Below are 13,748 nucleotides of genomic sequence, written 5' to 3'. Positions count from 1 at the left end.
TTGTATGTTTATATCGCAAATAAGAATTTGTTGTTACAAATTTTGGCACACCCGGTGGGGACCTCTCTACCTCTCATCTCTTCTCTCTCTCGAAGATCCTCGAAGGATTGCAGTAACCGCTCTATGTTCGCGATGAAGGCTGCTACTTCGAATTCATCAAGTATGGGCGTAGTTACAAGGACTATGGCTAAGAAACTGCAGACATCCTCCGAGACTAGCTCGACACCGCAAATCATTGAGAAAGGCTCATCACCTCTCGTCAACACAAGTGAAGACGGGGAAGGATCTAGGGGAAAAGCTTCATCATCCACGTCCCGTTCAACATCAAATTACTCTGAGGTGGCCCCCGTCATGACGACACATGCTACGACCATGGATGAGCAAATGGCGATCTTGACCAAGGCCATTGAAGGGCTAACAAAGCACATTCAAGAACAAGACTCCCAAATTGCGATGTTGAGGAACAAGGTTGACGGTAGTCACGACATGGGAAAACAAGGTGAAAATCACACCGAAGCTGAAACTTCTGCAAGGCGACATCCAACCGAAAGGGAGAAGAGCTCGGCTGAAGAATTCCAGATTTCGTCAGAGGGGTTAATTCCTATAGACCAATTGAAGGAGTTCATCATGGGAACTATCAAGAACAAATTCGATGAGGGTTCAAAATCATCGTCAACATACACCAAGCCATACACTCTAAGAGTAGACGACTTGAAGATGCCAATTGGTTACCAACCCCCGAAATTTCAGCAATTTGATGGCAAGGGCAACCCAAAACAGCATGTGGCACATTTTGTTGAAACTTGTAACAATGCTGGGACTTTTGGAGACTACCTCGTCAAAACAATTCGTCCGATCATTGAAGGGGAATGCTTTTGATTGGTATACGGACCTAGAGCCGAACTCAATTGACAGTTGGAATCAGATGGAACAAGAATTTTTGAATCGCTTCTACAGTACCCGAAGAACAGTGAGCATGATCGAGCTCACGAACTCTCGCCAGTGGAAAGAAGAGGCCGTCATTGACTACATTAACCGTTGGAGGAATTTAAGCCTGAATTGCAAGGATCGATTGTCAGAGGCTTCAGCTATCGAGATGTGCATTCAAGGAATGCAATGGGGACTTCGATATATCCTTCAAGGGATTCAACCCAAGACTTTCGAAGAGTTGGCCACTAGAGCGCACGACATGGAGTTGAGCATTATGGATAGTGGAGTTGAGGGACCACCAGTTCAAGAGCGTCGACAGTCGAAAGAAAAACAAGACTTTCGGAAAGGGGGCAGAGTTTTCTCTAAGACCTCAAGCAAAGAATCTTTGGCAGTGAATGCAACCCCTATCAAATTTCAAGGAAATATGAACACAAACAATGAGGAAAAACAAGATTTTTTCCAAGAAAGAAGAGAAATAAGACTTACTCTAAAAGAAATGCAAGCAAGGGAGTACCCGTTCCTCGACACTGATGTGGCTGGAATATTTGATGATTTGCTAAGTTTAAAACTTATCGAGTTGCCTGAAATGAAGCGCCCCGAAGAAGCTAGCAAGACCGATGACCCAAAATACTGCAAGTATCATCGATTGGTCGGGCACCCAATTCATGATTGCTTCGTATTCAAAGATAAAATTATGCAGCTAGCTCGCCAAGGGAAGATATCACTTGAAGAGATCAGCGCCACTACAAATTTTATCGTCAGCACTTTCGAGTCCCTTGACATGACGACAACGAACATATACAAAGAAGATGATGATTGTATCAACATCTCATGCAACGCGATAATTGAAAAGGAGATCGCTGCTAGTGGAACGACTCCATCTCCAAATGAAGTTTGTACCGTGATTGGTAAATGCGTGTCAACAATGACTTTCGCCGATGAAGATTTACTTCTTGGTTCCAAACCACACAATAGGCCATTGTTTGTTGCCGGCTACGCTCGTGAGCAGAAGGTGAATAGAATTTTAATCGATGGAGGTTCTGCAGTCAATATTTTGCCACTGCACACGTTAAATGAATTGGGGATCTCTACGGATGAACTCAAAACTGGTCGCTTGATGATCCAAGGATTTAATCAAGAAGGACAAAGGGCCCTTGGTATCATAAGGATAGAGTTGTTAATGGATGATATGTTGTCCAACGCGCTGTTTCATGTCATTGATGCAAGAACCTCATATCGCATGCTTCTCGGGCGACCTTGGATACATGAGAATAGTGTGGTTCCTTCTTCTTGGCACCAATGCTTCAAGTATTGTCGAGACGGAGTAGTTAAAATGATACTCGCCGATGATAAACCGTTCACCGAGGCAGAAGCCCACTTTGCCGATGCTAAGTACTATCTTGATGATGAGAAGACGGTAAAGGCCAAAGAAATTCTACCAGTCGAACAACCAAAGCGAAGGAATAATCAAGACAAGGATCCTTTAGCGTTTGAGGCTTTGAAAGATTTGATGTTTCCCCTAACACCAATTGATGAGAAGCGATCAACTTCTCAACCACCTAAAGGATTTGATCTTCCCACAGAAGGAATCCAAGAGGAATGCGAAGAATTCTCCGAGTCCCAAATGAAAAAATGTTTTGGCCCAAAAGCTTATAAACTCTTAGTGAAAGCCGGTTACAACCCATGTGAAGATTCTACACTGGGAAGGCTCCCTGCCGAAGTTGTTGGCGAAAAGATGCATGGCCTCAATACTACTCAGATAATGTTGAAAGAAAAGGGACATGCTATTCAAAGTCCTCGAGTTGGTCTTGGATTTGTTCCACAAAAGCCAATTCGTATTGCTATCAATAGAGCTAACAGTAATTACATAATCGAAGATGAATTCTCATCAACAGACGATTTTCTTGAAAGTGGAACAAAAGTGAGAAGAACATCCGTTTTTGATAGGCTTACACCATCTGTCTTCGATAGACTTGCGCCATCCGTCTTTAATAGACTTGGACCACTTAGAGAGTGGGGGCATGAAAAATGCGACAAACGAGGGTTTGATAGACTTACGCCATCCGTTTTTGATAGGCTTGGACCACTTAGAAAGTGGAGGCATAACAGAAGCAACAAGCAAGAGTTGGGTGTCTCTAATACTAAAATCACCAAAACGCGAAGGATTCGAAGTTCGGTTCCATCTCGCATGAAACAACGTACTTATTTGACCATATCATGTGGTCAAGAGTTGAAGGCTAAAATGCGAACTGTCGTCTTTACAAAAATCCAAGACGACGAGGAAGATGACAGAGAAAGTGTGGCATCATCGTATCATATCACTTTAATTGAGATAGACGTGATTGAGGAAGAAGACGCTGAAACTGCTTCACCCGAGCTTGAAGAAGGAGTCAAATCCACGATCGATGAGTTAAAGGAAATAAATTTAGGAGACACAGAGAATCCTCGACCAATCTACATTAGCGCCTTATTGACTATGAATGAAGAGGAGACTTAATTATGTTGAATTGTTGCACGAGTTCAAGGATGTGTTCGCATGGTCTTATAAAGAAATGCCCGGATTGGACCCAAAAGTGGCAATACATCATCTCTCCGTGAAGAAAGGAGCTCGCCCTGTGAAGCAAGGCCAACGTAGATTTAGACCTGAATTAGTACCTGCAATTGAGGCTGAAGTGAACAAACTTATTGAGGTTGGTTTCATTCGAGAAGTCAAGTACCCAACATGGATTTCAAGTATTGTCCCTGTCAGAAAGAAGAATGGACAAATTCGTGTGTGTGTTGACTTTAGAGATTTGAAAGAAGCATGCCCTAAGGACGACTTTCCAATGCCAATAGCCGAACTAATGATTGACGCTACTACGGGCCACAAAGCATTATCATTTATGGATGGGTCGTCCGGATACAATCAAATACGAATGGCGTCGAGAGACGAAGAACTAACAACCTTTCGCACTCCTAAGGGCATCTATTGCTATAAAGTAATGCCGTTTGGCTTGAAAAATGCCGGTGCTACGTACCAAAGAGCCATGCAGAAGATATTTGATGACATGCTCCATAAAGATGTTGAATGTTATGTGGATGACTTGGTGGTTAAATCCAAAAGAAGGGAAGATCATCTCCAAAATTTGAGAAAAGTCTTCGAGCGCTTGAGAAGGTACCAATTGAAGATGAATCCGTTGAAATGTGCATTTGGTGTTACTTCGGGGAAGTTTCTTGGATTCGTAGTTCGTCACCGAGGCATAGAAATCGAACAAGCCAAGATTGATGCACTTTTAAAGATTCGCGAGCCAAGGAACATTCATGAGCTCAAAAGTTTGCAAGGAAAGTTGGCATACCTAAGAAGGTTCATTTCAAACTTAGCCGGTCGATGTCAACCATTCAGCCGACTCATGAAGAAAGATGTTCCCTTTGAATGGGATGAAGCTTGCACTAGTGCCTTCGAAAGCATAAAATTGTATTTAACGAAGCCTCCTGTGTTGATTGCACCAGTGCACGGACGATCGTTAATACTCTATATTGCAGCTCAAGAACGATCCGTCGGAGCTTTACTAGCGCAGGAGAATGATGATGGAAAATAGAGCGCCTTATACTACTTGAGTAGAACAATGACATCAAATGAATTGAACTATTCGCCAATCGAAAAGACATGCTTAGCGCTCATTTTTGCAATTCAAAAGTTGAAGCATTATTTTCAAGCGCATGTTGTTCGTCTAATCTCAAGGATGAATCCTTTAAAGTATGTCATGTCAAAACCCGTCCTATCCGACAGACTCGCAAGGTGGTACCTGCAATTGCAGCAGTTTGACATAACATATATTCCACAAAAAGCTGTGAAAGGACAAGTTCTAGCTGATTTCTTGGCAGATCACCCTATTCCTGTAGAGTGGGAGTTATCCGATGATCTACCCGATGAAGATGTTCTTGTGATTGAAGTTAGTCGTCCTTGGAAGATGTATTTTGATGGAGCTTCTCACATAGAAGGAGCGGGCGCCGGAGTAGTATTCGTCACATCCAACGGCGAAGTGTTGCCTCACTCTTTTACCTTAACACAAAATTGCTCTAACAATGTTGCCGAATATCAAGCTCTTATCCTTGGGCTAGAAATGACAGTTGATATAAAGCAACTAAATTTGGAGGTATATGGAGACTCCAAGTTGGTGATCAATCAGATACTCGGATCATACGATGTAAAGAAGCTCGATTTACTCCCTTATGTGGATTATGCTAAAAGACTTATCGGATACCTTGGTGATGTGACGATAGAACATGTGCCTAGAAAGGATAACAAACAAGCAGATGCATTGGCAAAACTTGCTTCTACTTTAGCCATGCCCGAAGATGGAGCTCGTATATCAATTTTCAAGAGATGGGTCGTACCACCAATCTTTGAACAAATTGAAGAAGACGAAACTCGAGTGGTTTACGTGTTTGAAATCGAGAAAGAAGACTGGCGTCAATCATTTCTGGATTACTTGAAGTACGAAAAGTTGCCTAATGATCCACGTCAAAGAGTTGATATTTGACGTCGTGCGGCTCGTTTCATCTACTACAAAGATACACTTTACAGACGTTCATTTGATGGAGTCTTCCTGAGATGTTTAGGTGATGACGAAGCCGTTCAAGCCATAGAAGAAGCTCATTCCGGAATTTGCGGCGCCCATCAGTCAGGACCCAAACTACATTTCCGAATAAAAAGAATGGGTTATTATTGGCCATCTATGGTAAAGGATTGCATGGAGTATGCCCAAAAATGTCAACCTTGTCAATTTCATGCAAACTTTATTCATCAACCGCCGGAGTCATTACACCCTACTGTTGCCTCATGGCCCTTTGATGCTTGGGGCTTGGATGTGGTTGGACCTATGACAAAGTCTTCTGCTGGACATCTCTATATCTTGGCAGCAACAGACTACTTTTCCAAATGGGCTGAAGCAGTGCCTCTACGAGAAGTAAAGAAGGAGAACGTTGCTGATTTCATCCGCATCAACATCATCTACCGTTACGGAGTTCCTCGATATGTGATCACAGACAACGGAAAGCCATTCTGCAACGGTGTGATAGATAAACTTTGTGAAAAGTTTGGCTTCAAGCAAAGAAAGTCTTCAATGTACAACGCTGCCGCCAATGGACTCGCCGAGGCCTTTAACAAGACTCTATGTAATTTGTTGAAGAAAGTGATTGCCAAGTCAAAACGCGATTGGCACGAAAGAATGGGGGAAGCTTTATGGGCTTATAGAACAACGTATAGAACACCTACCCAAGCCACTCCATATGCGTTGGTGTACGCTGTGGAAGCGGTCTTGCCTCTTGAAAAACAAATTCCATCATTGAGGATAGCTATACAAGAAGAACTCACTCAAGAAGAAAACGCTCGTTTGCGTCTTGCAGAATTGGAAGCTCTTGACGAGAAAAGATTGAAGGCACAACAAAGTATTGAATGCTACCAAGCTCGTCTTTCTAGGGCGTTTAACAAGAAGGTGCGGCCGAGATCGTTTCAAGTTGGAGATTTGGTACTTGCCGTAAGGAGGCCCATCATCGTCACACATAAAACGGGAAATAAATTTACTTCAAAGTGGGATGGTCCTTATGTCGTCAAAGAAGCATACACAAATGGAGCGTACAAGTTGGTTGCCGAAGATGGTTTAAGAATTGGTCCGATAAATGGAAAGTTCTTGAAGCGGTACTACGCATAAAGCGGAGGAGCAGGCTCCTGGCCCGCATGAGTTGAAACTGTGCACGGCTAAAAAAAAAAAAAAAAAAAATTCTATCTTTTTTTCTTTGAACTACGTTATGACTTGATCCCACTCGGGGTTCGTAGGCAGCTTAGATATTCTCTAAGTTCAGTCCTTTCCTATAAAATAAAAAAAAATAAAAAAAAAAATAAAAATCTATATTTTTTTTCTTTGAACTACGTTATGACTTGATCCCACTCGAGGTACGTAGGCAGCTTAGATATTCTCTAAGTTCAGTCCTTTCCTAAAAAAAAAAAAAAAATCTATGATTTTTTTTCCTTTGAACTACGTTATGACTTGATCCCACTCGGGGTACGTAGGCAGCTTAGATATTCTCTAAGTTCAGTCCTTTCCTTAAAAAAAAAAAAATCTATCTTCTTTTTTTCCTTTGAACTACGTTATGACTTGATCCCACTCGGGGTACGTAGGCAGCTTACATATTCTCTAAGTTCAGTCATTTCCTAAAAAAAAAATAAAAAAAAAAATTCTATCTTTTTTTCTTTGAACTACGTTATGACGTGATCTCATTCGGGAATTCCCCACGATTTGAATGTTGTCTTTCCACTTTAAAAGTGTTTCCATCAGGCAAATTGAAGGGCATTTCCTCGCTAGATGACAAAGAGCTAAAGGTGTTTGCCTCTCAGAAGGCATTGAAAAAAAACGGAAGCAACTTGTCTCACTTTGAGAAAAGGTTAAGTTGCTTGCAAAAGAAAGGGTGACAACGGCCTTGAAGAGCGATCAATCTGTGGAAAAGAGAACAAGAGCCTTGAAGAGAAGTCAGCAGACGAGCCTACGGTAAAGCATGAGAAGATGACGAAGGAATTAACATCATGAGAGAGGAAAGCCTCGAACAAAATGGTTAGCTTGCGCCGGAGAAGTGGTGAATCATCTATGTACCGCTTGTGGTGAGGCGCCAACTTTGGAATATTTGCACGAAGAAACTCGCTTGTGGTGAGGCGCCCGACTTTGGAATATTTACACGAAGAAACTCGCTTGTGGTAAGGCGCCCGACTTTGGAATATTTGCACGAAGAAACTCGCTTGTGGTGAGGCGCCCAACTTTGGAATATTTACACGAAGAAGCTCGCTTGTGGTGAGGCGCCCAACTTTGGAATATTTGCACGAAGAAACTCGCTTGTGGTGAGGCGCCCGACTTTGGAATATTTGCACGAAGAAACTCGCTTGTGGTGAGGCGCCCAACTTTGGAATATTTGCACGAAGAAGCTCGCTTGTGGTGAGGCGCCCAACTTTGGAATATTTACACGAAGAAGCTCGCTTGTGGTGAGGCGCCCGACTTTGGAATATTTGCACGAAGAAACTCGCTTGTGGTGAGGCGCCCGACTTTGGAATATTTGCACGAAGAAACTCGTTCGTGGTGAGGCGCTGCATGTAAATACTTGCTTGTGGGGGTGATCAATTAGGAGAGCGCCCTCATTCATGGACCGATGCTCGACGTCAGTGATTCTTCTATAAAATGCGGACTCGTGAAATCTTTGCGCATCGCCTGTCAGGATGGCATCACCTCTTTGATATAAAGTAGATTATGAAAGCACAATCATCACTTCTTTGAAGCACAACCATCACTTTGCATATTTACCATCAAAGGGGCATGACAGTCCGGAGCACGCCTTCATTCGTGGATTGACGCTCGAGGACTCTTCTTTATGAAGTGGATGTGTGGAAAGCTTCGCATATCGACCATCCGGGGGCAAGCACAGTCAAAAGCGCTCATATGTTTATGGATTGATGCTTGTTGTCAAGGAATCACCGACTGTTGAAAGATTGCCCATGCTCGTGGATCAATGCTCTTCCTCAAGAATCAACAACTGTTGAAAGAGTACCTATGCTCGTTGATCAATGCTCGTCCTTGAGAATCACCAGCCGTTGAGAGAATGTGCCTATGCCGATGAACTAATACTCGTCCTCGAGAATCACCAAGCTTTGAGAGAATGCCTTTGTCTATGGTTCGTACGCCCGTCGTCAATGAGAATCACCAACTGTTGCGAGCCACAAGACGAGTGCGTACCCTTGAAGTAAAACCATCGCGTAAGCTGTCAAGAGAGTGCAAAGCTCGTACAATCAGCTTGTTTAAAAAAAAAAAAAAATGGGAAGAAGAACAAAGAACGGGGCAGCCGATTTTTTTTTTAGAATCCCCAGAGTTGCAAAGCCTGAAAAAAAAAATGGATCAATAAATTCAAAGAAGAGCTCAAAACAACATGTTCAAGTATTAGCAATCTCTCTTTATCAATTTATCAAACATATGGTGGCCATGCTCAGGGGGATGAACTGTGCAAATAATCTAAGGCAGCAAACTCACCGGAAATTCAGAGAAAGCACGAAAAAAAAAAAAAAAAAAAATTAAGCAACAGGGCAAAGGGGAAGCTTGAAATACTCAGGCAAATACTCGATAGTTGGTTGAGTGAAAAAAAGTGTGCAGAGATGTTCCTTTTATAAGCATGAACAAGAGCAATTTGATTAATATTGGGATTAGGATTAAGAAATTTAAAGTCGAGAATTTAATTTTTTTTTTTGTATTCTCTGCATATAGAAACAGAGATTAAGTTCGAATAGAATAACACCAGAAGTCCAAGACTTGATGTGGGCCACGTGGATGTGCATATACAAAATAAAAGATTAAAAAGAAAAAGAAAAAAAGGGTGGTGGAAAAGCAAAGGTCTACTGAATTGGGGTGGACGGGTCTTTCTACAATTCAAGTCTTGCATCATTTTTAATGTCGGTTCGAATAAATTGGTGGGCCGGATTGGTCGACGAAATAGATTGGTCCAAGTTTTATTAATTGGGCTTATAATTTTTAAAGTCCATTTATCAAATAGCTCGGCCGCATTCGTGGTTAATGTCCGATCGCAGACGAGAAGACCTCATATTTATTCGCGACTTATTCACGTCAACAAGTCTCGAGGGGGCATTTGTAGACGAACGAATAATCAAGCAAATAAATTGCTAATTTCCATAGAGCCGAGTGATTTTTTTTTCAAGTGGCAAATATGTAATTATGCATTTATATTTATATATATATATATATATATATATATATATATATATATATATATATATATATATATATATATATATATATATATATATATATATATATATATATATATATATATATATATATATATATATATATATTAAATATCAATTATATGTTTTCTATTTTAATATTAGGAATTTAAATAAACTCCTAATTTAAATAAATAATTGATTTTAAATATATATATATTGACCAATAGGATTATTTCTTTTCTCCCAAGTTACAAAGAGAAAAATATCAATTAATTATTGGTCAATAGAATTGTTTCTTCTCTTCCAAGTTACAAGAGATAAATATCAATTTAAATCGGGCCAATCAAATCGCGCCACATCATCAGTAAGCCCTTAAGGACTCTTATTCTACCACTATAAATAGGGACCCTCCCTTCACAATTCAGAAGACACAACTGAAGGAGCAGAAACCGTATGAGCAAAAATCTCTCTACAATTCAAGAAGCAAGGAAGAAGAATTCGTAGGAGGTAAGATTCTCTCTCTACATTCAAAGTGTTCTTCGTCAAATTCAAGGTGTTCTTGAGCAAATTCAAGGTGTTCTTCATCAAATCCGGCGTTCGATCCGAGATAACGGTGCCAAACCTTCGGATTAACGTTAATTAATTCAAGTCAAGATCATTGGAAGATTGAAGGGCCAAATCCATCAAGAATTTCAAGATCTTCAAGTTAAATTCAGTCAAAGTTCAACGTTCGATCCGAGATTCAAGTCGCAAGACCCTTGGAAAACGTTATTCAAATCCAAAATCAAATCCGGAGAAGATCAAGTCAACGACCCGACTCCGAAAATTCAAGTCAACTATATATTGTTCTAGAGAGAAGAATCAGAGGATTAAAATAGAGATTGTAACCCACAATTTATTTATTTTAATTCAATAAAATTATCTTTGTTCAATTTTTCTTGTTTGTTTATATCGCAGATAAGAATTTGTTATTACAGCAACAAACAACATAACAATGCTTGCGCTAAATAATTATATATTTACACATAATAAAGTGTGCATACCATTCTCACGTAATAACTACAACAATCCAAATATATTGGTTTCTTGATACAAGTCACAATGCATTTTCAAAATAAAAAGATTAAACAAATGTCATGTATGAGTATAATTCATGCAAAAAATTCATAGCGTCAATTGTTAGAAAAATATATTTTATGAAGTAAATGGCAAAAATAAATTAACTTAGTTAATTAGAACACTAAACTTATAGGGATAAAATGAATAAAAACTATTTTTCATCGCATTAAATAATAACTTTAATATATTGGTATTGAACCGACAATTAAAAGCAGTAGCTGATATATAATAACAAAAATAGTTATTGTGGAAAACAATGAAGAAAAAAAATTAAATAAATAAACATCAGAAATTAACCCGACACGCACATTGCACGTGCACCTTTCTAATATATATATTACTTCTCATTCAAAACAGGTGTACGTTACTTGCTTGCCCCCGAACAATCTGGCTAAACCTTAGGTAGTTGTGCTTATATTTTATCACTACAAAATTTTATTTTTCTTTCTTTGAACTATATTCATTATCGTCAATATAATATTTTGAAGATATCTTCTTCTTTTTCCATTCTCCTAATTTTCATTATTTTATTAATTTTACTGAACATCGCATTAGTTGTAGCAAATCTACTGGGCATGTTATATATCAGTATTGATCGACCTCGGAAATAATGGAGACATGTTTGACAACATGTCACGAGGAAACATGTTCGACAACATATTATTACGAGGTAAAATGCTTGATGTCCCAAATGATTTTTCCAGCTCAACATTATTCCTCTTTTTTATTGGATGAACTAACAAATTACAACAGTTTAATCTAGGGTGGATTCGATATGGTTGTCAAACATTTGGCTCAATACCGTGTACCTACCGTACATTGCGGTATTGAAAAATTTCATACCGTTACCGTACCAAAAAGTTCGATGTACCGTTATTTTTTGTACGGTACGATCGGTACGCGGTACTCTACCGTACTTGGTGATGCATCAAAGATTAAAGAACAAATGAGTTAAAAATATACATATATATCCCAATTGAAAATAGTTCTCGTTACTCTTGTATCTTATTTTCTAAGAAGGTCCGGTGTATAATCGGGAATAATTAACATAATTTGATTCATTGAAATAAGAACATATACCATAATAATGTAAATGTGGTTTAATGGAATAACTAGGTATTTGTTATTAACTTGATTGTACTTAATAATTATTATACACAATAAATACTTTACCAATGCTATACATGCATGTAGGTAAAAAGAAAATATTCATACATTCATATATGATAATATATTAATATTAGTTGCCAATTGGGAACATAAAGGACAATTTAACAAAATATGTTTGTTCAATTACAACATTCAACTTGGTGTGGGAAAAAAAAAACAAATACACTACCACTAACTAACTTAAGGTAAAAATAATTGTTGTCATGTATAAGCTTCTAAGTAAACAAATAGAATAACCCAAAATAATATCGAAAAAAATATATTAATTGGATTAAAATGTAAACTGCAGTACGGTACGATATTACCGTCGTATTAGAAATACAATACCAATACCGTACTACACTGTAATGGTACAGTACTAGTACCGACAATGGTAACCGTTCTTTCTGTAATTTTTCGGTAATTATTGGTTTGTATATAGGGGTGGTAAACGAGCCGAGCCGACTCGTGAGCTCGACGAGCTGGCTCGTAAAAAGCTCGAACTCGGACTCGAGGTTTTCGAGCTCGAGCTCGAGCTCGCGAGCTCGAGCTTTCTGACGAGCCGAGCTCGAGCCGGATTTTAGTTGTTCATCAGCTCGCGAGCCGGCTCGCGAGCCGGAATTATTATTTTTTTTTATTTTTTTTATTTTTTATATGTTATTTTTATTTAAATAATGTATAATAATATAAAATATTATAGAAATAAATACAAATATTAAAAAAATACATAATCACAATTAAGTTTTTATTTTGTATTTTTTTAAAATAATTTTTAATAATAAAATAATAATTAAAAAATATTTAAAAAAAAAAAAAAAAAAAAAAAAGAGATTGGGCTCGAGCTCGAGCTCGACAATATTAACACGAGCTCGAGCTCGAGCCAAAAAAAGAAGAACTCGACGAGCTCGAGCTCGAGCTCGAGCTCGACAAAATAGACTCGAGCTCGAGCTCGAGCCAGCCAAAAGAGGCGAGCTCGGCTCGAGCTCGGCTCGTTCACACCCCTATGTATACCATGGTATATATGGTAATTGACATTTGTTTTATAGCCATAGTTTAATCTCTCATGCCAACTTTTCTGGTTTTTTCCCATACAATCTTGAAAACCTCTAAAGGTTGCGTTAATTGAACCTTGCTAATAATTATAATATTTGGATAGTCGAACATCTATTTTGACAACACAAATCTACTCCATGCTTGATTGAATTCTACATTACGTTTTAATCTTCAACACATGGATTTCAGCGTCAAGCTGAATTGATGAAAAATTCATTCGCTTTCTCCAGAGTATGACTTTACTAAAATTCTTCTATCTTTCGAAAAATATGTATCATTCTTCTGATCATCTAAACCTCTGTGTTCTTTTATCAAACAACATTACGTATGTCGGTCTTCTTCTAACTTTCTTTACCACGATACATAGTACTGGATATGTTATTTCCTATTGAATATATGCCACTTAAGAACGTTATAACTGGGCAGTAACCAACTCTATGAGGACATGTCGAAACTCGTTAGAAACTTATCCGGATGTTGGGTTCATAAATTGGAAAACCTAAAGTCGCGGGATGATAAATTCAATAGTGCTATTTTTTTTTCTTGGAAAATTGTCGATCTTAATATAGTTGGATATTTCTTACAGCATGCTATTCGACCGTATTCGTAATTCTATCAAATCTTGAGATGCTTGATGTATCTTCATAGAGTTGTTCGGGTACCCTTCCAAAATGTTGGACCCAAGATACAATCTTTAATAGCCACACGACTTTCGTCCAATGATATTTCATGAGTCATT

At 38.8% G+C, this 13,748-nt stretch overlaps 1 pseudogene; it reads left to right on the top strand.

Annotated features, from left to right (window-relative positions):
- Positions 1–251: 251 nt before the first annotated feature.
- LOC148771516 (uncharacterized) lies at positions 252–3,427 on the top strand (annotated as a pseudogene).
- The last annotated feature ends 10,321 nt before the right edge of the window (positions 3,428–13,748 follow it).

Source organism: Erythranthe guttata, chromosome 3, assembly GCF_056151865.1.
Source record: "Erythranthe guttata isolate IM_541 chromosome 3, IM_541, whole genome shotgun sequence".
NCBI lineage: Eukaryota > Viridiplantae > Streptophyta > Magnoliopsida > Lamiales > Phrymaceae > Erythranthe > Erythranthe guttata.
Note: the sequence above shows the minus strand (reverse complement) of the source record. Positions and strands in the feature narration are given on the sequence as shown.